General features: G+C 41.9%; 1 protein-coding gene across 7 annotated transcripts in view; it reads right to left on the bottom strand.

Moving 5' to 3' along the window:
- Positions 1 to 13,176, bottom strand: part of MAP3K20 (mitogen-activated protein kinase kinase kinase 20) — a 169,260-nt gene extending 156,084 nt beyond the window's left edge. For 3 of the 7 annotated variants that reach the window (XM_086358581.1, XM_086358610.1, XM_086358618.1), the window contains exon 1: positions 12,931 to 13,083. The gene's annotated coding sequence lies outside the window, so the exon portion shown is untranslated. Of the gene's footprint in view, positions 1 to 81; positions 214 to 12,930; positions 13,084 to 13,116 lie in introns of those variants that run through there. The other 4 variants (XM_086358599.1, XM_086358637.1, XM_086358589.1 and 1 more) reach the window with 2 other exon arrangements.
- Between the last annotated feature and the right edge of the window lie 7,649 nt (positions 13,177 to 20,825).

Genomic DNA, 20,825 nt, shown 5'->3' with positions numbered 1-20,825 from the left:
TGTGGTGCTTCCACAAAAAGCCTTGATGACTTAGGAGGAAGAAACGCAGAAGTATAAACAAATCAACATGAAAACACTTACCCTGGTAGCCCGAGCAAAACTCAACAGCAACCTGTCCAGACTCTGAAATACAGCTGTCCCCAGAGAAATGGCTCAGATTTCCCCCCCGGACAAAGCCTGCAACAGCACTTCCTGCACATCCCCAGCAGCTCTGCCTAAAGGCTACCGTGAAACCACGTCTCTCTCCCACCGCAAAGACAAACGGGAAGTGTGCTCTCAGCAGGAGGCTTGCACAGCTCTTCTGGCATCTGAGGCATGCCATCTCCCTGCGTTGTACTCACTTAACATAAAATATACATAACCTAAGCATCTGAGCATGCTGGCACGGGAGGGCCCAAACACTGCAAACAGGACGCACGCTTGGGGCTGGGATTCCAAAAGCAAGTGGTCAGCTCTGGGATGAGAGAAGAACTGGCCAAGTGCTTTCCAGAAGTGGCTCCCTGGACTGTGTCCTGTAGCAGAACTTAATTAAAGAGCAGAAAATTTGCCCTTGATTACAATATATTAAGTCATCCAGTAATCTCTGCCAAGAATGTTTAAAAAAAAAAATATTATGCCTGTTTCCAGAGGAACAGATTACCTCTCACAGAGATTACAGTGATATTTTCTGCAGTCTAAGGAGTTTCACTATTCTCCAGGTAAGGGGTAATTCTTCACAGTCTATACCTAACCACAAATTAGCAGGAAAAAAACAAAACAAAAACCTACAACCAAGAACAAGAAGGTCTAAAATTTTGAACCCGCAAAAAAAGCAGATGGATAAAGAAGCTTTTAGGCATGTTCCTCTCAAATTGTAAATCAGAATCTTATACTGAGGGAGCAAAAAGATGAATCCATATGTACAGGACATTCTACAAAACAACTCCCCTGGTCTCTTCATAACTGTCAAAGTCATGATTTAAAAGGCAGAGAACTTTCTAGTACATGGAGGACTAGAAAGAAATATGACTAAATGCAATGCATGATCACTGACTAGATTTTGGATCCCCCAAAACTGCAGAAGTCAATTATGAGGATTTTAGGGAAATTTGAATATTAATTATACATTAGATAATACTATTTTCTGCATGGCAAATAATGGTATTTTGGTTTTGTAGAAGGATGTCCTTGTTCTTGGAAGATATACTGGGTGCTGTATCAAAGTATGATATCTCCAATTTAATTTAAAATAGTTCGACTCCCCTTCACCCTCCAAAAAAAAGTCAACGGGTATACAAAGGAAGGAGGCAAATCCAGCACAGTGTTAAGAACTGGTGAATCTAGGTGACAAGTATGTGGGCGTTTTATTACTTTTCTATGGAATCTAATTATTTTCAAAAGAAAGAGGAGGAGGGGCAATTTATATCTATTACACATGTTAGTACAAATTTGTATCTATTATAGATCTTATTGTGCTGCTGACTAGCCAATCCATTTTAGGAGCATCAGGTCACTGAAGAATGCTGATTTCTTAAGTGAAGTCAAACTTGACTCTACTTTGGGATGAAGGCAAGAGAGAAGACTGTTTACCCTCTGAAGTTTAAACGATAGCTTTAGAATCTACATAAGTAAACACAGTATCAAAATACAGTCAGTACATTTTTGAGGCAAAAATGTTACCTAACTTTTGCTTCGATTCATATTTTGTTAATTAGAGAAAAAAAAAGGACCCTCCAAAACACAAAATTTAAGACCATGCCAAAGATAGGTACATAGAACATGCAAGTTTCTTCTTATCTGCAAAATGTTTGTTCAACAAAATACAAGACACTGCTTGTAAGAGTCCCTCGGTGTTATAAATACTATATCTATATTTTTACTATTTTTACTTTTATAAAAAAAAATGAAAACTAGGACTCCCCTGTCCTACCCCTCCTCACTAGGACTCCCCTGTCCTACCCCTCCTCACACCCAATTCTCTCTTCAGGGGGAACTAATTTCAACTCACTTAGGATTTTATTCTGATATTTATATTTCATATGATATTTTTATATCTATTAGCACATTTCTAAAAGTGTGTTTTATAGCTAGTTCCTGATTGTTCCATTTTAGTTATTACGTATTCACTTTTCCCTGTGGAAGAAAGATTAGTTCTCACCCCCCATCCTTTACCTCCTTACATCAAACACGTCACACGTGCCCTATCCTCCCAGCATCCCGCTCTACTGTAACATTTGGTTAAGTCAATATTTACTGTATACAGCAGTCTGGCAAGGTAAACATTATTCCCAAGAGTGCTGAGCAGGACTCAATGACTTTTTCTTTCTTGGATAATTGTTCATTTCTCCCTGAGTTATTAGTGGTTCGGTTTGGTTTTTGCTGTTTGTTTAGCCGCTGGTAAAGAATCCGCCTGCAGTGCGGGAGACCTGGGTTCAATCCCTGGGTTGGGAAGATCCCCTGGAGAAGGGAAAGGCTACCCACTCCAGTATTCTGGCCTGGAGAATTCCATGGACTGTATAGTACATGGGGTCACAAAGAGTCAGACACGACTGAGTGACTTTCACTTCACTTAGCTTTGTATACATCTAAAACGTATTCACCTCATCAAACTCTCTGAACTGCAAAACTCCTCTCAGTAAAGTAAAAACATCAGGTAACGGGGGAGGAGGGTCTATTTTCTTCTAGGAGACACGTCTCCTATACCTTTCACCTTGAGCAGTCTGGCTGAAGCAGTGGCTTTCCAGGTTTGATTGCACTGGCTTGTCCATCATCCTCAGCATCCTTCATCTTTTCCTCTGTGGGAACTCCTGGCTTCCCTTTCTTGGTTTAGTCTCTTACTTTGACAGAACACATCTCCCATTAGCGACCTGAGTAGAGTGCCCAGGACGCAGTTTTTGGGGGAGAATCTGTATGTCTTCAAATGTCTTGATTGGTAGTGTGTTTTCAGGTAGGAAGTTATTTCCTGATAATTTCAAAAGTATTACCACATACTTATCTAGTTTCTAATGTGTCTGTAGAGCAAGTCTGAAGTTACTCTGCTTACCAATTCTGCTTACATTATTCTTTCCTTTCTGAAATCATTTAGGACCTGGTATTCAACCCTAGAATCCTGAAATTAATAGGATATGCTTAGGAGTGAGTCTTTTTCATTCATTGGTGGCATATTCAGTATACTCTCCATCTGTGACTCATGTCTTTTAATTCCAGAGAATTTCCTTGTGATCTTTCTTTACCACTTACAGCCATTCTTACTTCTTATTTCCTCCTCCAGCCCCCTAGACACACAGGAGGACAGATCTGCAGTTCCCAGGACATGCTTTCCCATCTTCACACCTCTGCCCAGGCTAGGGTTTCTGTTTTGAATGCCTTTCCCTGCCCAGGGACGTCCCTGACCATCTCCTCTGAGCCCCCTGAGCACAGTTAACTCTCCTTTTTCTGTGCCAGAGCCCCTTTCTTTATCCTTTCATCTTTCCCACTTACTTCCCACCAGACTATAAATTCTTTAAAAGTGAAACACATTTCTATTTTCATATGAATCTTCAGTAGCTACTATGCAGCCAGCATATTAAACCTATTCCATTCAAAAATATGTGTTGAATGAATGAATCAAAAACCAATCAAATAACTTCTGGTTATTCCTGTTATACCATTGGCAGCTGGAAAGATTACAATCAGATTAAGTAAAATCTTAGAACTGTAGTTTTTATAAGTGCCCTCCAAAGGATTCTGAAGCAAATCCTGATCTGAAAACAGCTGCCTAGGCTTTTTGGGAGACTAAGAAGAGTATATTTGGGATCTCTAGGGTTAGGTGTCTCTGAGACTGGAGGAAAAGGAGAAGGGTGGAGAGAAGAGGAGGAAGGCAGAGGAGGAGGGAGGAAATCCTTCCAGAACAGAGATCTGAACCAGGATGAGATCGATATGAATAAATCCAAACCCTCTGGTACAGAGCAAGTCCAGGGTAACCTGAGGCAGGATCAGTCCCATTTGAAACTGACCCAGAGGTTTCAAAGAGAGGCAGACTTCTGAGAAGCATAGTTCTCAGGATCTTCACTCTGAGATGAGGCAACCAGTCAGCTCTTCCCAGAATCACTGTTACTCACTTTGTGATACATCCTGCCTTTTGGAAACTGGCTGTGTATGAATGGAACTATATAATTACTTGAGTGTTTTATTGGGACCATTAAAAATTAAGAACCATCTGATTACCAAACAGACTAACAATTCTGGGGTGTATGAATACAGGTTTTCACTCCGGTAAGCTTGGCAAAGCGTCATGGACTTAGCTAAAGAGCCTGACTGAGATTCCCACTGCCATCTACATGACTGTCTGACCACATATATTTACTTTTCCCTTTGTGCTTTCCCTCCTTGAAAATCATTATTCTAAGAGGATCAATTTATGACCAGAAGAAAGGATAATCAGAGTTGCAGATTAATTATACTTAGAGCATCTTGGGGAAGATTGCTACCTGATCAAATTATGTTCTAAAGATTTAGGTGTATTCTCCAGTGAAGACACTAGAATTTAATAAAAGTCATCCATATAAATGTATTTACATAGTACACCCAATCAAATGATGCTGTCATTCTACTATGTTAAAATAATTGCTTTTACACAAGAAAGACAACTTTCCTCCATGCAATAATTCCCAGTCCTAATTCTATAGCATCCTAACTTTGGTTTCATAAACTCTCAAAGCTGTTTTAAATGCTACTGATAAGTATCTACCACAGAGCACTGAAGAGTAAGTTAGAACAGGGATATGACAAAAATGAAAGCCTAAGAGTGTCACAACTCTGAAAATATTGAAAATCACTACCTCAGTGGTTGAATCAAATCACTAGAGTCCTCAAGTAGTAAGACTTTAGTAACTACTTTAGTAGTAGTAACTACTACTTTAGTAGTGGTAACATTTTTTTAATGTTTAAAAATTTCCTTAGGGAATTCCCTGGTCATCCAGCGGTTAGGACTCTGTACTTTCACTGTCTGAAGCCCAGGGTCAATCCCTGGCTAGCGAACTAAGATCTTGCAAGCCACAGGGTGCAACCAAAACATTTTTTTGTTTTCCTTAAATTAAAACTTAAATATATTTTAAAACTATTAATTGCTGAAAGCATAAATAGTACCATCAGCTTATTATCAAAAGTGGAACTATAGGAAGAAAACCTTAAAGGGAAGGTTATTTTACTTTTCAAAGTTTTTAGCCTTCCAGTCCAAAAAAAAAAAAAATGGACTTTTGTCCTGGATTTTTGAAAAAGAGGAAAAAAAGAAACCCGTGAAGTTTAGAAGTAGATAGATGTGAGTTAGAATTCTGCCTCTAGGGAATTCCGTGGCAGTCCAATGGTTAGGACTCTGCACTTCCACTGCAGAGGGCATGGATTCAGGGAACTAAGATCCCACAAACTGCCCAGCACAGCCCCCAAAAATAAAAACTCTGCCTCTACCTCTCAGTAACCTTGAATCAATCACTTTTCTCAAGACCATGGTATTTCCAGACCCAATAAATGAAATATTCCTTCTGTTACCAAACATTTAAAAATTGATAGTCCAAAAGTTAACATGTTTGCATAGTATTATTTGACCTCTTAAGTCTTATTTCCAAGTAACAGATATTTGAACACAACATAGCTTTGATCCCAGAGAAAGACCCAGTTAGCTCTAGTAGCAAATCTGCACTGACCAGCTGTTAGGCCCTGGGCAGGACGCCGAGCCTCTCTGAGCAGTTTCTCCCTGGCAGTAAAGCCCATCCCATGCGGTTGTTGCGAAGTGGGAGATGCTGTGAAAGGCCTTGTACAGGGCCCTGCACACGGTACATAATACTCAATAAATGGAAACTGTGGTCACCCAATTATTTTAAGAAAGCTTGATATCACATTTAACCATCTACTTTTCAGCCTTTGTAGTTAGGATTCCTTTCCTCAATAGTTTTCCTCTCCTTGTTTTCAGAATTGTTCTATATCATATCTCCATTAGTTTTGCAGAGCAAAAATAGATTACTGTATCACTGATTCCCTAAATCCTTATTACAGTATCTAAGTTTCTTTGTGTATGTTTTATATTTTTTCTCAATCCTCTCTTTGCAACCCCATGGGCTGCAGCCCGCCAGGCCTCCCTGTCCATCACCAACTCCCAGAGTTTCCTCAAACTCATATCCATTGAGTCAGTTATACCATCCAACCATCTCATCCTCTGTCATTCCCTTCTCCTCCTGCCTTCAATCTTTCCCAGCATCAGGGTCTTTTCAAATGAGTCAGTTCTTCACATCAGGTGGCCAAAGTATTGGAGTTTCAGCTTCAGCATCAGTCCTTCCAATGAATATCAGGACTGATTTCCTTTAGGATGGACTGGTTAATTTAAAAAAATTAAATCTACTTATAAAAGGATTAACTTTATTAGAAAATAGACTCTTGGACTTTTTCTGGATTTTTTTATCTTTTAGGTTTATACAGGCCTATTATTTCTCAATTCAGATCCTTTCTCTATCCTTTACTTGTACTACTCTATTTCCTCTCTTCACAAAAGTAAAGTTAAAAGTTTATTTTCTGATACAATATAGAAAAAAAAATCATTTGTTTTGTCATGACCTGAATATGACAAAAAACACCCCCCTAACCTCAACAAATTCCTTTGCCAAGCTTGCTACCCTAGTATTTATTTATGCTAGCATTATTTCAGCCTCCTTAATGAAGATTAGTGAATAAACTAATAAAGATGTGCTTTATCATCATGTATATAAAAACAATACCACTTGGATTACAGTTCTGCAATTCTTTTTTTTTTTTTCCTGTAAGTCTTTTTCACAAAGGAGGAAAGCTCTGAGGTTGATATATTTGTTTATAACATCAAGATCAAAGATGCAGAGCTTCTGTTCCTGAACAGGACTGCTATTCTGCTATGATAGATAAGTTCTGTAAGACTAGCTGGAGACTAGGTATGACTAGAACTCACCAGTACTGAGTCTACCCTAGCTGTTGCCTTCCTTCCTCCAAGCCTGCCACTGGAAAGCAGACTATCTTATCTAGAACAGGTTGCAGGGCACCATGAAGAGGATCTGGGTATCTAAGAGAAGCCAACTTTAAAAGTCTAAAACCTAGAACAGCTATTGTTCCACTTCTTTTCCCCTCTCTCCTTTATCACATAAATAACATAAATCTCATAAATAACATAAACATAATATAAACATAAATAAAAGATCATGGCATCCGGTCCCATCACTTCGTGGCAAATAGATGCAGAACAGTGGAAACAGTGGCAGACGTTATTTTTGGGGGCTCCAAAATCACTGCAGATGGTGATTGCAGCCATGAAATTAAAAGACGCTTGCTCCTTGGGAGAAAAGTTATGACCAACCTAGATAGCATATTAAAAAGCAGAGGCGTTATGTTGCCAACAAAGGTCCATCTAGTCAAGGCTATGGTTTTTCCAGTAGTCATGCATGGATGTGAGAGTTGGACTATAAAGAAAGCTGACCGCAGAAGAATTGATGCTTTTTAACTGTAGTGTTGGAGAATACTCTTGAGAGTCCCTTGGACTGCAAGGAGATCCAACCAGTTCATCTAAAGAAACTCAGTCCTGGGTGTTCATTGGAAGGACTGATGTTGAAGCTGAAACTCCAATACATTGGCCACCTGATGCAAAGAGCTGACTCATTTGAAAAGACCCTGATGGTGGGAAAGATTGAGGGCAGGAGGAGAAGGGGACGACAGAGGATGAGGTGGTTGGATGACATCACCAACTCAATGAATATGAGTTTGAGTGAACTCCGGGAGTTGGTGATGAACAGGGAGGCCTGGCATGCTGCGATTCATGGGGTCGCAAAGAGTAGGACATGACTGGGCGAGTGAACTGAGCATAAACCTCTACTTGAAGCACAGGTTAAACACTTCAGTTAAAGAAGAGACTTCCATGACATACTTTTTGCCAGAAATGTTGTTACTAGAAGCAAAATACATGAGGAACAGAAATGTAGGGAGAAGGGGTACTGATGCCCAGAAATGCCCTGTGGAAATGCGTCCATGCTCAAACAGAGGCCTAGCTAGGAAACTATGAGTAGGTACAACCCAGGACACGGGCCGGTGCAGGTGTTCCTTGAGTCAAACGATTACAAGTTTTGAGCGTTGAGTGATTGGAGGCCTGAGGAAGAGAAGGAGGTCAGAGTCTGAGTACAGCAAAAAAGCATCGAGTGGGCATATTTCTGAGTTGGCTAGAAGAGGAATTCACAGGTGTTGGGGGTGCAGGTTGGGGTGGAGGAGAAAGCAGTTGCTAATAAGTAAGAAAGATCTACTCAGTCAATAAGCCCACCCATTCACGATTCTGCTTCTACTCAGCTCTTGTTTCTGTTCTTATTGCTTCTCTTGTCAAATAGAAAGTATCTCACCTTCCTGGCTGAGTACAATTTTGGACAAACCTATAGTGAAGGTTCCCCGAGAAGGGGAAGTATGAGAGTTAAAACTTGCTAATCTTGAAGTAACATGAAAACAAACAAAACCAGGGGCATTAAAAGTAGATAAGACCAAAGGAAGACTCTACAGTATGTATCACAGAGCCAGTGGCCACACTATCTGTAGACAAGTTACAGATGGAATTCAGGGTTATCAGAGCTGCCTAACAAGAAAATATGCCACCCTGTTTAGTAGTGAGTTCCTTATCACTGAGAGTGTTCAAGGGGAGTTGGGGAGGAGACTAGGAGAGGAATGAAGAGTTTCGTAAAGATCCACTCCAACCCCGTGAGTACACCATGACTAACTGACCTCTCCCTTCCCTTCTTAGGGATATAGTCATGAACCTGACACAGAGAGCCCCCTCCCTCGTGGAGGAACACGGTGATCAATGTCAATGATGGGAATAACTGTACTTTGGCCACCTCATGCGAAGAGTTGACTCATTGGAAAAGACTCTGATGCTGGGAGGGATTGGGGGCAGGAGGAGAAGGGGACGAGAGAGGATGAGATGGCTGGATGGCATCACTGACTCGATGGACATGAGTCTCAGTGAACTCCGGGAGTTGGTGTTGGACAGGGAGGCCTGGCGTGCTGCGATTCATGGGGTCACAAAGAGTCGGACACGACTGAGCGACTGATCTGATCTGAAACTGGCTGAGAAGGTGAAACTGTATTTCACATTTCTATCCCACAACTATCTCCCCCTCTTCTTGACTTCCAAAGCAAAGAGCTTTTCTGACCTTGAAAGCCCCAGTGTGACCACAGAAAATAAAAACTCTTTGGATGACGATCTACACTATTCTTTTCTCAGCATAATGGAATTGCATTACCCCATGCGGCAGGCTGGGCTGTGAAGCTCAATGGTGCAGTACCATTTACCAGAACCAGGCCCAAGCTCCTCAAATGTGGGTGCTCCCTCAGGGGGAGTACCCAGCTCCGTGAAGAAGGTATATGAACAAACACACATCTTACAGCATTGATTTTTCTTTAAGATTTGGGGGAAGAAACATGCTTGGCATTTGTATTGGTTTGTTCAGTAAATCAAACAGTACAGAAAAGAATGCCAAGGTCACATAAATTTTTAAGATTAAATGCAGGATCTGAGAGAAAGTGCTTGCTTACACCGGAAGTATTTATGGTTATACCTACAGATCCCTGAAGGAATACATTCTTCCCCTAAATAGGACATTTTGGTAGAAAAGTTCAATCAGCAAAGATTTACTCCATGATCTTCAGGCAGCAACCCTTGCCTTCTGTTTTCAATTTTCTTCTTTGGAGGTCCAGAGATGAGTCCATAAAGAGTGTTGGTCCCTGAAGGTAATCTGTGCTCAAAATTAGCTGTAAGAACGGTTCCAATATTGGTCTTCTAGGTCATAATCAACCACTGTTCCTATAGCTCCGAAATTCTTCAAACTTAAATGCACTAATTTTCAGATTCTCCTCCCCTTCCCCAAGAATATTATAAAGCAATGTATAACTCGTGTATAAAACCAGAGGTATGCACAAAGCTGCTTTAGAAATCCTTATATGCAAAGCAAGAAAATAGTTCTGAAAATCTGCTAGCCCTCCATGTACACATAAGTATAATCTGGAAACAGGGCAGGCTACCAAGGGCAAGCCTTAGCTGGGAACAGGTGAGACAGGCAGCATTCTCTGAGTATAACTTGGGAATGTGGAAAACCCCTTCTCTACCACTCAGTGATGGCAGCTAAAGTTTCGGGCACTGGTTAAAGCATTTCTTTGTGCTGTCTCATATCCTTATGAAGCAGGGATTACTGTCCCCAATTTGCATGTGAGGAAATTGAGGATCAAGCATGTAAAAGCTGCCTAACTTAAAAGTGACACAACTGAGATTCAAATTCAGGTCTGACTTCAAAGTCACAGCATTTTTTCCACCATATTTTCCCCATGCTGTCATTCTGCCTTCTCCTTCTAACTTGTGTTTTTCTCTCCCTCCCTTTAAACAAACCCTTTTCTTACTCTAGTAATTATTAGATTGCTTACCATTTACCTAAAGTTCAACATGAGGCTTTAATTTCCTAGAAGCCATCATGACGTTGGGATTACGATGTCAAATGCCTGGCTGCTTTGTTCTCACAGCATCTTCTACTGTGGTGGGATTATGTAACTGCTATTAGGGCATAATCAATGGTTCAGCTGTCCATAGGACGGTCTGACACAAAAGCACCCACTATCAGTCAAACCAATCTAAGCTCGAGCATTATAGCTCTCTTTCCTTACCAGGTACAGTTTTCTGGTCACAGCTGGAACTCTGCTTAAGGTTAGTAGCCACACAAGAAGTAGCCTAAATGATCCCTGCAGTATACCAAAAGGTGCCTGAGCTGTTTCTATTGCATTCAGATAGACAGGACACCTTCTCTGTCAATCTGTCCTGCGTCAAATAAAATGGAAAGCAAATGATGCAAATTAATTTTGATTTCCAACATCTCTGGATACAGATATAAGGCTATCTTATTCCAAGAAGGATTATATCACCACAAACACTCTTCTCTGGTTTTTTTAAAAAATCACTGGTTCTCTTTCTTTTCTTTGAATCTAACAATTTCTAAAATCAACTATCCACTTTTCTCTTTCACTCCACGCTAATAGTTTCACTCCATGTCTGACCCCTTTTCATGAAACATCACTGTAATTTCTCCAGTGTTTTCTCTGATGACTAGATTATTCACTCTTTGCCCCTCTTAACTCCTGTTTATAATTTTGAAGCCCTATCAAAGTCAGTTTCACTGTTCTTTCCAGATAGGCACTCAGCCAATATATTGCCAATAACACTCACTCTTGTGCTAACTTAAAATACACAGTGTAGCCTGCCAAGTATCCTTATTTGGCAAGAAGGTCCCTTAGTTCCCAAGATCTTTGACCATCCATTTTTAGATCCAAATCCTCAGTGCTTAATATTTGGATATCTCTCTCTTTTTAATTTGTCCTTATGTGTTCCCTGAAAGAATAAGGAAAAGAGATCAATCATCTGTTTGCTTTCCTAGACAAGAAAAAAATGTCCTGGCCATTATGGTCATTTACTCTGGAATTATTACCACTAAAACTTTTGATATAAACAAAAATATTTTCCAGTTTAAAAAAACTCCCAAAATAACCTCCAAAAAGTTATAATAAAAATTAAATTGTGAAAGATTAAACAGTACATATTGCTCTAAAAGACCATGTTTCTTTATCTTAATTCCCTCTTTCCAAACAAACTAAATTCGCATTCATTTACAATCTCCCAAATCTCTCACTATTGTAGAGGAACAGAAAACAAAGGCTCCACAAATGACTAAAACTATAATTAAAATGAAACCATTCTGTATTTTTTGAAAGTCAAAAAACGACATGATATTTCATTGTGGAGATGGGCCTACTACAAAGAAGACATTAACTGTCTTGGATCTCTTGTTTACATTTTGTCTAAATGTGTCTGTCGGTTTGGTTCCACGGAATCCTAGCTGTTCATCTCAACGGAAGTCAGGAGAGCAAGGTTTCTCCTAAAACACCTTTAAGGTTAAAATATGAATATGCTTTAACAACCACCTTAGCTCAAAAATTATCGAATTAATTCTGTAAGTCGATTCTAATTCACTATCATTCACGAGAAGCTGCTTATTGTAGTATCACTGGAATAGGACACTAAATGGTGTTGCTTTCATTATTAAGAAAGTAACAAAAATAGTAATTAAGTTTCCCCATAAACAGTGCTTATGCAAGACCAGAGGCGCATCAGAAACGAACATTTTTAGCACTCTAACAACGACTGCCCCGTTCAGTAAGTAACTCGATGTCCACTGGTCAGTTTTGTGTTAAAGTTTGTCTGCAAGCTGTCAGGAGCCAACGCGGCTTGGCGGCCGCCTCAGCCTTTACCCCCAGGCCTGGTGCACTTCTCCGAGCCCAGGAATCCGGGACGCCAGCGGGTCGGCAAAGGGGCCACCCCGGGGCCCGCGGAAGGCCCGGGGGCCCCTCGAAGTGCGGGAGGGCGCGGGCTCCAGGCTCACGGAGCAGGGCTGGCGCGGTCGCCCTTGGCGGGAGGCGAGCTCCTGGGCCCGCTGGCAGGAAAGCAAAAGTTAGTGGGCTCTCCTCGCCCGCGAACATCTCTCCCGGGAAGCGGCCTGCACCCTGCGCTGATTTGGGAGACTCGCGACTCGCCTTGCGAGAGACGCCCGGGTCACGCCCGGCGAGGCCGGCGTTCCGGCGTCCGGGGAGGGAAAGCCGCGACCCGGAGGCGCCGCACGCCTGGCCGAGACGGCCGGAGACGCCCGGGCTGCTTCCCACTCTTCCGGGCGCCAACTTCTGCATCGGATCCGCGCGAACTTCCCGAGCCGCTCCCGGCCGCGCAAGGCCGCGGGAGCCCGGGACGCCGGCCCCGGGTCGGGCGGGGGTGCCTGCAGTGGGGTCCGGACCGCGGCAGGGCCTGAGCCCGCGACGCCGGGACGAGTCGCGATCGCGATAGGCCTGCCCCCCACCCTCTCCCCTGCGGCCTCCGGCCTGGCCCCTTACCTGGCTCCCAGGCCGGGCGCGAGCAAGAGGCCCGGCGCGCGGCGAGGGCAGGGACGGCTACCGGGGTTCGAGGGGACGGCTGCCCGCGGCGCGGCTCCCACGCTTCCGCCCGAGTCAGGAGTTGAACATTCCGCCTCTCTGCCCCGCGCCAATGAGGAACACAGTCACGGCAACAGCACCACCTACCTCCGAGCGCGGAACCGCCGGGCCTCCCTGCAGGCGTCCCGCACGCCCGCCCGGCTGGCCGCAGCGCAGACGCGCCAGCCAGCCAGACGGGGGAGGGCGCTCCGGCTCCCGGGCTGCACCCCTGGGGCACCTTGCGCCCCGCGTCCCGGAACCCTGCCAGGCCGCCGCAGGCTTCACACGGCACCCCATACTGTGGGGGCGCGGGGAGAGGGAGTATGTCTCTGTGCCCCTTTGTGCCTTCACATCTTTGCACTCAACTCATCCTTATCCATAAACATTGACTATGAAAAAAGCGCTGGGATACAAAGACAAGGGAGGTTGCTTCGTGTGGGACAGAAGTTAATTATCCACTTGGGAAGAGGACCGACGTGTACAGATATTTCTAGGGAGATAGGGCTGAAAGCTGCTTCAGTGAAATTATCAGTAGATACCTGCGTGATTTTGAGGAGGGGTCCTGGTCTGTTCTCCTGGTTGCTGACGTTAGCGAAGCCGATTTCAGATGAAACTAGAATGCATTCCAGGGGTGAGCAAAGGGTGGAAACCAGCACCGGGGAGAGAAGTTAACGATCAGTGAGGAGGATGGTTCTATGAAGCAAACGGGAGACGAGGTTCGAAAGATTCGGGCAGCACAATCCAGGGCTTACTGAGTTTGAATTTTATCATCTATGGACACAGGGGAACTGGGGAAAGTTAGACTCAAAGGAATGAAATAGCTTTTGTGGGTTTTGTTTTTAATGGTGATTTCGAGAGAGAGCAGTCCACAGTAGATGCAGGATGGGTTGCTAGGGCAAAACCAGGAAGCAGCATATGGTGACCACCTGGTTATGTGGTTATCAGGACTTGGCGCATACAAAATAGAATTAGGAAAGAAGAAACGGACTTGAGAGGCATGTTTCAGGAAGAAGCCACAGGAACTGGTGATCCACTAGAAGTGAAAAGAAAGAAGAAAAAGTCAGAGATGATGCCAAGATTTCAGACCTGGGTGACTGGAAGAATGATGGTGTCATTGACAAAAATAGAGATAAGCAGACTAAGAGCTGGCTTTCTGTTGAGTTTGAGGTCATGGGAGGAAAAACCGGTAGAGATGCCCCAGTTGAAACGTGAAACTGATTCAGAAAAGTGGTCGGGAGGGAAATATAAAATTTCTAAACCATTCATATAGTTAAAAATATCAAAGTGGAGAAATGAGTGAAAAAAAACCCCACTTTCTAGTCTGTGATTCAGATTAATTATTTGAATTTTCCCTTTGATTAAAAACTGGAAATTTCAGCATTGATAATCTATTTGGGGAATTGAAAATTAGGATTAGTGAAAACTGTCATACTAAAAATGAAAAACAAAACTCTGGTATAGGTAATCAAAGAATTCCATAAACCATCTAACCATTAAAGGGAAAACTAAGGCTCTTTAACACAGACCTAGGTATAGAGTGTGGAGAAGGAAATGGCAACCCACTCCAGTGTTCTTGCCTGAAGAATCCCAGGGACGGGAGCCTGGTGGGCTGCCGTCTATGGGGTCGCACAGAGTCGGACACAGCGGAAGCAACTTAGCAGCAGCAGTAGGTATAGAGTGACTCCAGTTATTGCACCCCACCTTCAAAGGCACTAGATTGTAATGGAAAGGACACTGGGTTGGGAACCTGACTTCTGGTTTTAGGCCTGCCAATTATCAGCTGGGGTATTTTGCTAGACAGGCCTCAGTTTTCTTCCCTGCAAAACAATATCGCCCATCAAATGTTAGCTGAAGTTTCCAGCTTTCAATTTCTGAATAATACGGCTTTAAATTTGGAGCATATGTCACAATATTTTTAGCCACAATCCCTTTCCTTTCCACCTGTTCTTTTCTTCATTTTATTTTTCTTCAGATAATTAGGCTAAGAGAATAACCAGCAGGAACAGTGAATACTAAAGGGTAGTCTCATAGATATGCTGAAAGGATAACCCTGTAAGGCATTCTCTTGTCTTCCCAACTAGGTTGCAAGGTCCTTGAAGTCATATATTCTATTGTATCTGTTTATAGCTGAAAGAAATATATAATAATTGTGTAATAAACTGATTTCTTCAAGTCTGATTTTTCTTAGGTCAACTTGCCTGTTTCCTTATGGCTATACTGATCTCTTTAGGTCCCAAACTTAATAAATATACTCTAGTGTTTATTCCTATGGTCAATTTTTATTCCCAAGATCAACTCTGCTTTTTCAGACTGTAAAATCTTTTTGAAAGCAGATTGGTTAATTCTCACCAAGCAGAGTATAAGTTTACAAATGTAAATCGCAATAACAAAAGAGAGCTAGTCAAACCTCTCTTATCAGGCTTTCCTATTCCTTTATTTCACATGTCTCTGCACTAAAAATAGATGTACTTTCAGCAGTGGGGTGAGTTAGAAGTCCTTAGCACCCTCTTATATCCAAGAATACCCTCCAAAATAAACATGCAATGTCAGTAAAAAAATCAGTATTTGCTATGCAAATATAGCTTAAAAGTCTCCTAGCCCTTTATTCAATCAGATTGCCACTAAGTTCCTCTAAAATAGAAATTCCGGAGCTGCTATCAGTGGATCAGAGAAGTGCAGGCAGACCTCCCACTAAGAATGGAAGGAAAGGCAACTTGAAAGGCAGAAAGAATTCTGAGTATTCTTCACTCTTCTTGTATCGATAAGAGCTGTCATGCTTGTACATTGGAGTATTTTTTTCTAGCCACCTCAGGTCTCCGTCTTCGATTGTGACTGATTTGTGTTTGAATCATAACTAAGAATTGACCAACTTTTACACAAAAGTTGATGTTTTACCTCCTGTGCAATTTTGGGTCCCTAGGAAAAAAGGCATACAATCAAACATCTTTTAAGATAAGTAGCCTTTACCTTAAACTCACAGATGAACCCCAGGTCATTTTTCGAGCTTAGATTTCACATCAAATTTGAGGACTAAAGGACTCACAAGAGTATTTCGGGTACCAAATTTGCTTAGGTTTTCCAGGACATGAAAGGAGTGGTAGGTCAAGAGTAGAAATTGGAGACTTTTACAAAATTAATTCAATAAGCATTTACTGAATGGCAGGCACTGTGCTGAGCTTTTTGATTGTAGCAGTGACCCAAATATGGTCCCTACTTTCACAGAGTTTTCAGAGTGCCATGGAAAAGCCAGTAAAGATGCAAGCAGTGTGCTAAGTGGGCAAATACCCGGACCTACAGCAGGGCACCTGACACAGTTTCTGGGAGTCAATAAAGGCTTCCAAGAAAAAGAAGCCCTAAGTCCATATGAGAATGATGTTGAGAATTTGCTGGACAGAAAGGTAGGAAAGCTATTCTAGGTGAAGGAAACGGCAAGTACAAAGGCCCAAGAACATTTAACAAGTTCAAAGACTAAATCCCCTAGTAGCTGAGTAAAAGACATTGCCAAGAGGGAATAATAATCCTCATAGTGGCTGTAATAGTAGTAGCCATAGCAATAATAATAACAGTGATGGCTAATATTTTCTGAGACCTCATGTGCCCTGCACCGAGCTAAGAGTTTTACACAAGCTCACTCCACCTAATCTTCAAAATAACCCGACAAGGCAGTTTAAATCATCATCCTATGCTGTAGGGCAGGAAGAAATCTTGGAAATCTTAAGCCACTTATCTTCCCTCATGGAGCAAGACATAAACTTTAGAGCTTGTTCTTTTAGATGAAGGAGTTCTCCAACTTTTTGGTCTCAGGATTTCTTTACATTCTTAAAAATCCTTGAGATAAAATAAATAAGCCATGAGATGTAATATATAGCATAAGGTATATTGGTCAATAATAGTGTATGGGTAATACACTAGTAATAGTAATAGTGTATGGTCAGTAATAGTGTAACTTTGTGTGGGGACAGACTTATTGCAATGATCATTTCATACTGTATGCACATGTCAAATCACTTTATTATGTGAAACTAACATAACATTGCACATCAACTGTATTTCAAAATAATTAAAATTTAAAACACATTTATGTAAGTAAATAAGTCCTTGAGGATGTCAAATAACTTTTGTTTATGTGAGTTATACCTTTTATACCTGTCAATATTTATCATATAAGAAATTAAAACTGAAATCTGTTAATTTCATTTTAAAACAATAAAGCCATAGATTAATGTGAATAACATATTTTAGTGAAAAATAGCTATTATCCAAAATGAAAAAGCTAGTGAGAGAAGTGTCATTGTTTTATATTTTTGCAAATCCCTTTAATATCTGGCCTAATAGAACAGCTGGATTCTCATATCTGCTTCTGCATTAAATCTATTCCAGGATCACATTACATTTACCCTGTGGAAGATTCTACTGTACACTTGAAAGGAGGACAGTGAAAATAACGTCTTAGTATTCTTATGAGAAAAGCTTTGACCTTTCATACAAAGGGTTTCCGGGCTGCTTTTTGAGAATTGCTATCTAGGAATTTAAAGATACTCTTTGGGAGAGTTCATTGCTCTGTGCTTTGCCTCAAGATGCAGCATCATGGGTCAGCTCCATTGAGCAGGATGCTAGACATTAGAAGTTCTGAAATGTGGTGCCAGTCCTGTCCCTAAGCAGCTGTGACTTAGCTGAGATAATGCTGCTTGACGGTTATGTGGGATGATAAAGGCCTATGTACTGAATCTTGGGTCCTATTCACTGCTCACTCTTGCTATTGTTTCCTGTGCTTGTCTTTAAAAATCCTAGATCTAAGGCATTGAGCCCGCCATTATTCTTGTTTGTCCTTCAGTTCAGTTGAGTCGGTCAGTCGTGTCCAATTCTTTGCGACCCCATGAATTGCAGCACGCCAGGCCTCCCTGTCTATCACCAACCCCCTGAGTTCACTCAGACTACATCCATAGAGTCAGTGATGCCATCCAGCCATCTCATCCTCTGTCATCCCCTTCTCCTCCTGCCCCTAATCCCTCCCAGCATCAGAGTCTTTTCCAATGAGTCAACTCTTCGCATGAGGTGGCCAAAGTACTGGAGTTTCAGCTTTAGCATCATTCCTTCCAAAGAAATCCCAGGGCTGATCTCCTTCAGAATGGACTGGTTGGATCTCCTTGCAGTCCAAGGGACTCTCAAGAGTCTTCTCCAACACCACAGTTCAAAAGCATCAATTCTTGGGTGCTCAGCTTTCTTCACAGTCCAACTCTCACATCCATACATGACCACAGGAAAAACCATAGCCTTGATTAGACGGACCTTTGTTGGCAAAGTAAGGTCTCTGCTTTTGAATATGCTATCTAGGTTGTTCATAACTTTTCTTCCAAGGAGTAAGCGTCTTTTAATTTCATGGCTGCAATCACCATCTGCAGTGATTTTGGAGCCCCCCAAAAAAAGTCTGACATTGTTTCCACTGTTTCCCCATCTATCTGCCATGAGGTGATGGGACCAGATGCCATGATCTTTGTTTTCTGAATGTTGAGCTTTAAGCCAACCTTTTCAGTCTCCACTTTCACCTTCATCAAGAGGCTTTTGAGTTCCTCTTCACTTTCTGCCATAAGGGTGGTGTTATCTGCATATCTGAGGTTATTGATATTTCTCCTGGCAATCTTGATTCCAGCTTGTGCTTCATCCAGCCCAGCGTTTCTCATGATGTACTCTGCACATAAGTTAAATAAACAGGGTGACAATATACAGCCTTGACGTACTCCTTTTCCTATTTGGAACCAGTCTGCTGTTTCATGTCCAGTTCTAACTGTTGCTTCCTGACCTGCATACAGGTTTCTCAGGAGGCAGGTCAGGTGGTCTGGTATCCATTCCCATCTCTTTGCCCTTAGCCCTACTTTATTGCAAGAAACTCATGTGTTCCTTCCCCAAAGAAATAACAGTTGGTTTTATTTTCTGGCAAGATTCTAGAGTTATTATTAAATGGCACTATTAAATGAAAGGCTGGTAGTCACTTTGAAAGTGAACATTAGGAACCAGCATGGACTCATTGACATTAAGATATATATGAGACAAATCTAGTTTCCTCTATTAGGATCATCAAGGACTGTGAGGACTTCTGCCAGTGAAACATGTCAAAATTTCTCATGATGACTTTATAAGTCAGAAGAGGATTTTAACTGATGACAGTATAATATAATAAATTGCTGTTAGAAACTATACCCCAAAAGTGCTGATGTCACTGAGGCAGCAGCGTTCTCTTAAGAAGGATTGTTAGACTTCCCTGGTGGTATGGTGGATAAGAATTCACCAATGCAGGGGACACGGGTTCAATCCCTGGTCTGGAAAGATTCCAGACCAGGAGCAACTGGTCATGCTATGGAGCAACTAAGCTTGTGTGGCACAACTATGGAGCCCATGTGCTGCAACTGCTGAAGCCTGTGTGCCCAGAATCTGTGCTCTGCAATAAGAGAAGGCACTGCGATGAGAAGCCCGTGCACCGCAACCAAGAGCAGCGCCTGCTCACCACAACTATAGAAAGCCTGATCACAGCAACAAAGACCCAGAGCAATCAAAAATTAATTAATTAATTTTAAAAAAGAAGAAGAGATGTTGCTGGAATCTCTCTAGCCTGCCCAGTTCAACATTTCTACAACTTGGATGAAGATGTAGGTGGCATGCCTATCTAGAGAATAACATGCATTTTGAAGGAATAATTAGCATATTATGTAAAAGAATATCAAAACTCAAAAACTTCACTCACAAATCTTTATTGACACCTCACTGCCTACTAAATAAAGTCCAAGATCCTTAAGGCATCTTTAAAACCCTCTATTAGCTCACCCAAATTTTCCTCCCCAACATTATCTCCTAGCTCCAAGGGCTTCATTTTGCTCCTCTCCCACCAGCACCTTCCCTTCCTCCTTGAAACTTTTCTCCATCAGCTCTCACTCTCATCATCACATCTGTCCACCAAGCAAACTCTGTTCTTCCTCCACCACAGATGTGGCACTGGCAGTTTCTATTCAAATATTATGTTACTGAAATTGAAAGGAAACATAAAATGTTACAATAGTCTGATTTCTGAAACTGAGATTTCTGTCTTAACAGATCCAATAGAGATAGGTTTTCATCCCCAGATAACTGTCTTAGAGCCAGATGAGTTGGTAAAACATTATACATTATTTGGTTTCTTAGTCCCCAGAGCTTCCAGGAGACACATGGTGCTGTTTTTCTGGATAAACCAAATTCTCAGACCAAAGCACCCAGACATTCTAGGAAGGCCAGTAGTATCCCATGTGATATTCAGAATATCACCAATTTCTTGGATTTAGGCACATGTGATCAGGAAGGAGGGCTGTTTTATTTTTGCTATCTGGAAAAGCTAGAATTGTATTTCATAAGATAATTATTAGTTGCTGTTAATAATTGCTCAATCAAGTGACAGCAACAATTTTTTATATAAAATGTTCGGTTATCTATAGATTTTTAAACTTTTGTTTTTACTTATTTATTTATGGCTGTGGTGGGTCTTTGTGTGAGGGCTTTCTCTAGTTGTGGCAATCAAGGCCTGCTCTCTAGTTATGGTGCGTGGGCTGCTCACTGCAGCGGCTTCTGCGGAGCAGAGTCTAGAGTGCAGGCTTCAGCAGTTGTGGTGCACCAGCTCGGTTGCCCTGCAGCATGTGGGCTCTTTCCGAAGCAGGGGTAGAACCCGTGCACCCTGCACTGGTGGACAGATTCTCAACCACTGGACCTCCAGGGAAGTCCAGATATCTGATTACAGATTTTTCATGGCCCCTCTTAATTGTAAACAGCAGTAGATGATGCCAATAATCTAGTGT

Source organism: Bos grunniens, chromosome 2 (assembly GCF_055505025.1).
Source record: "Bos grunniens cultivar Pamir isolate PY7600 chromosome 2, Bosgru_T2T1.0, whole genome shotgun sequence".
Classification (NCBI taxonomy): Eukaryota; Metazoa; Chordata; class Mammalia; order Artiodactyla; family Bovidae; genus Bos; species Bos grunniens.
Note: the sequence above shows the minus strand (reverse complement) of the source record. Positions and strands in the feature narration are given on the sequence as shown.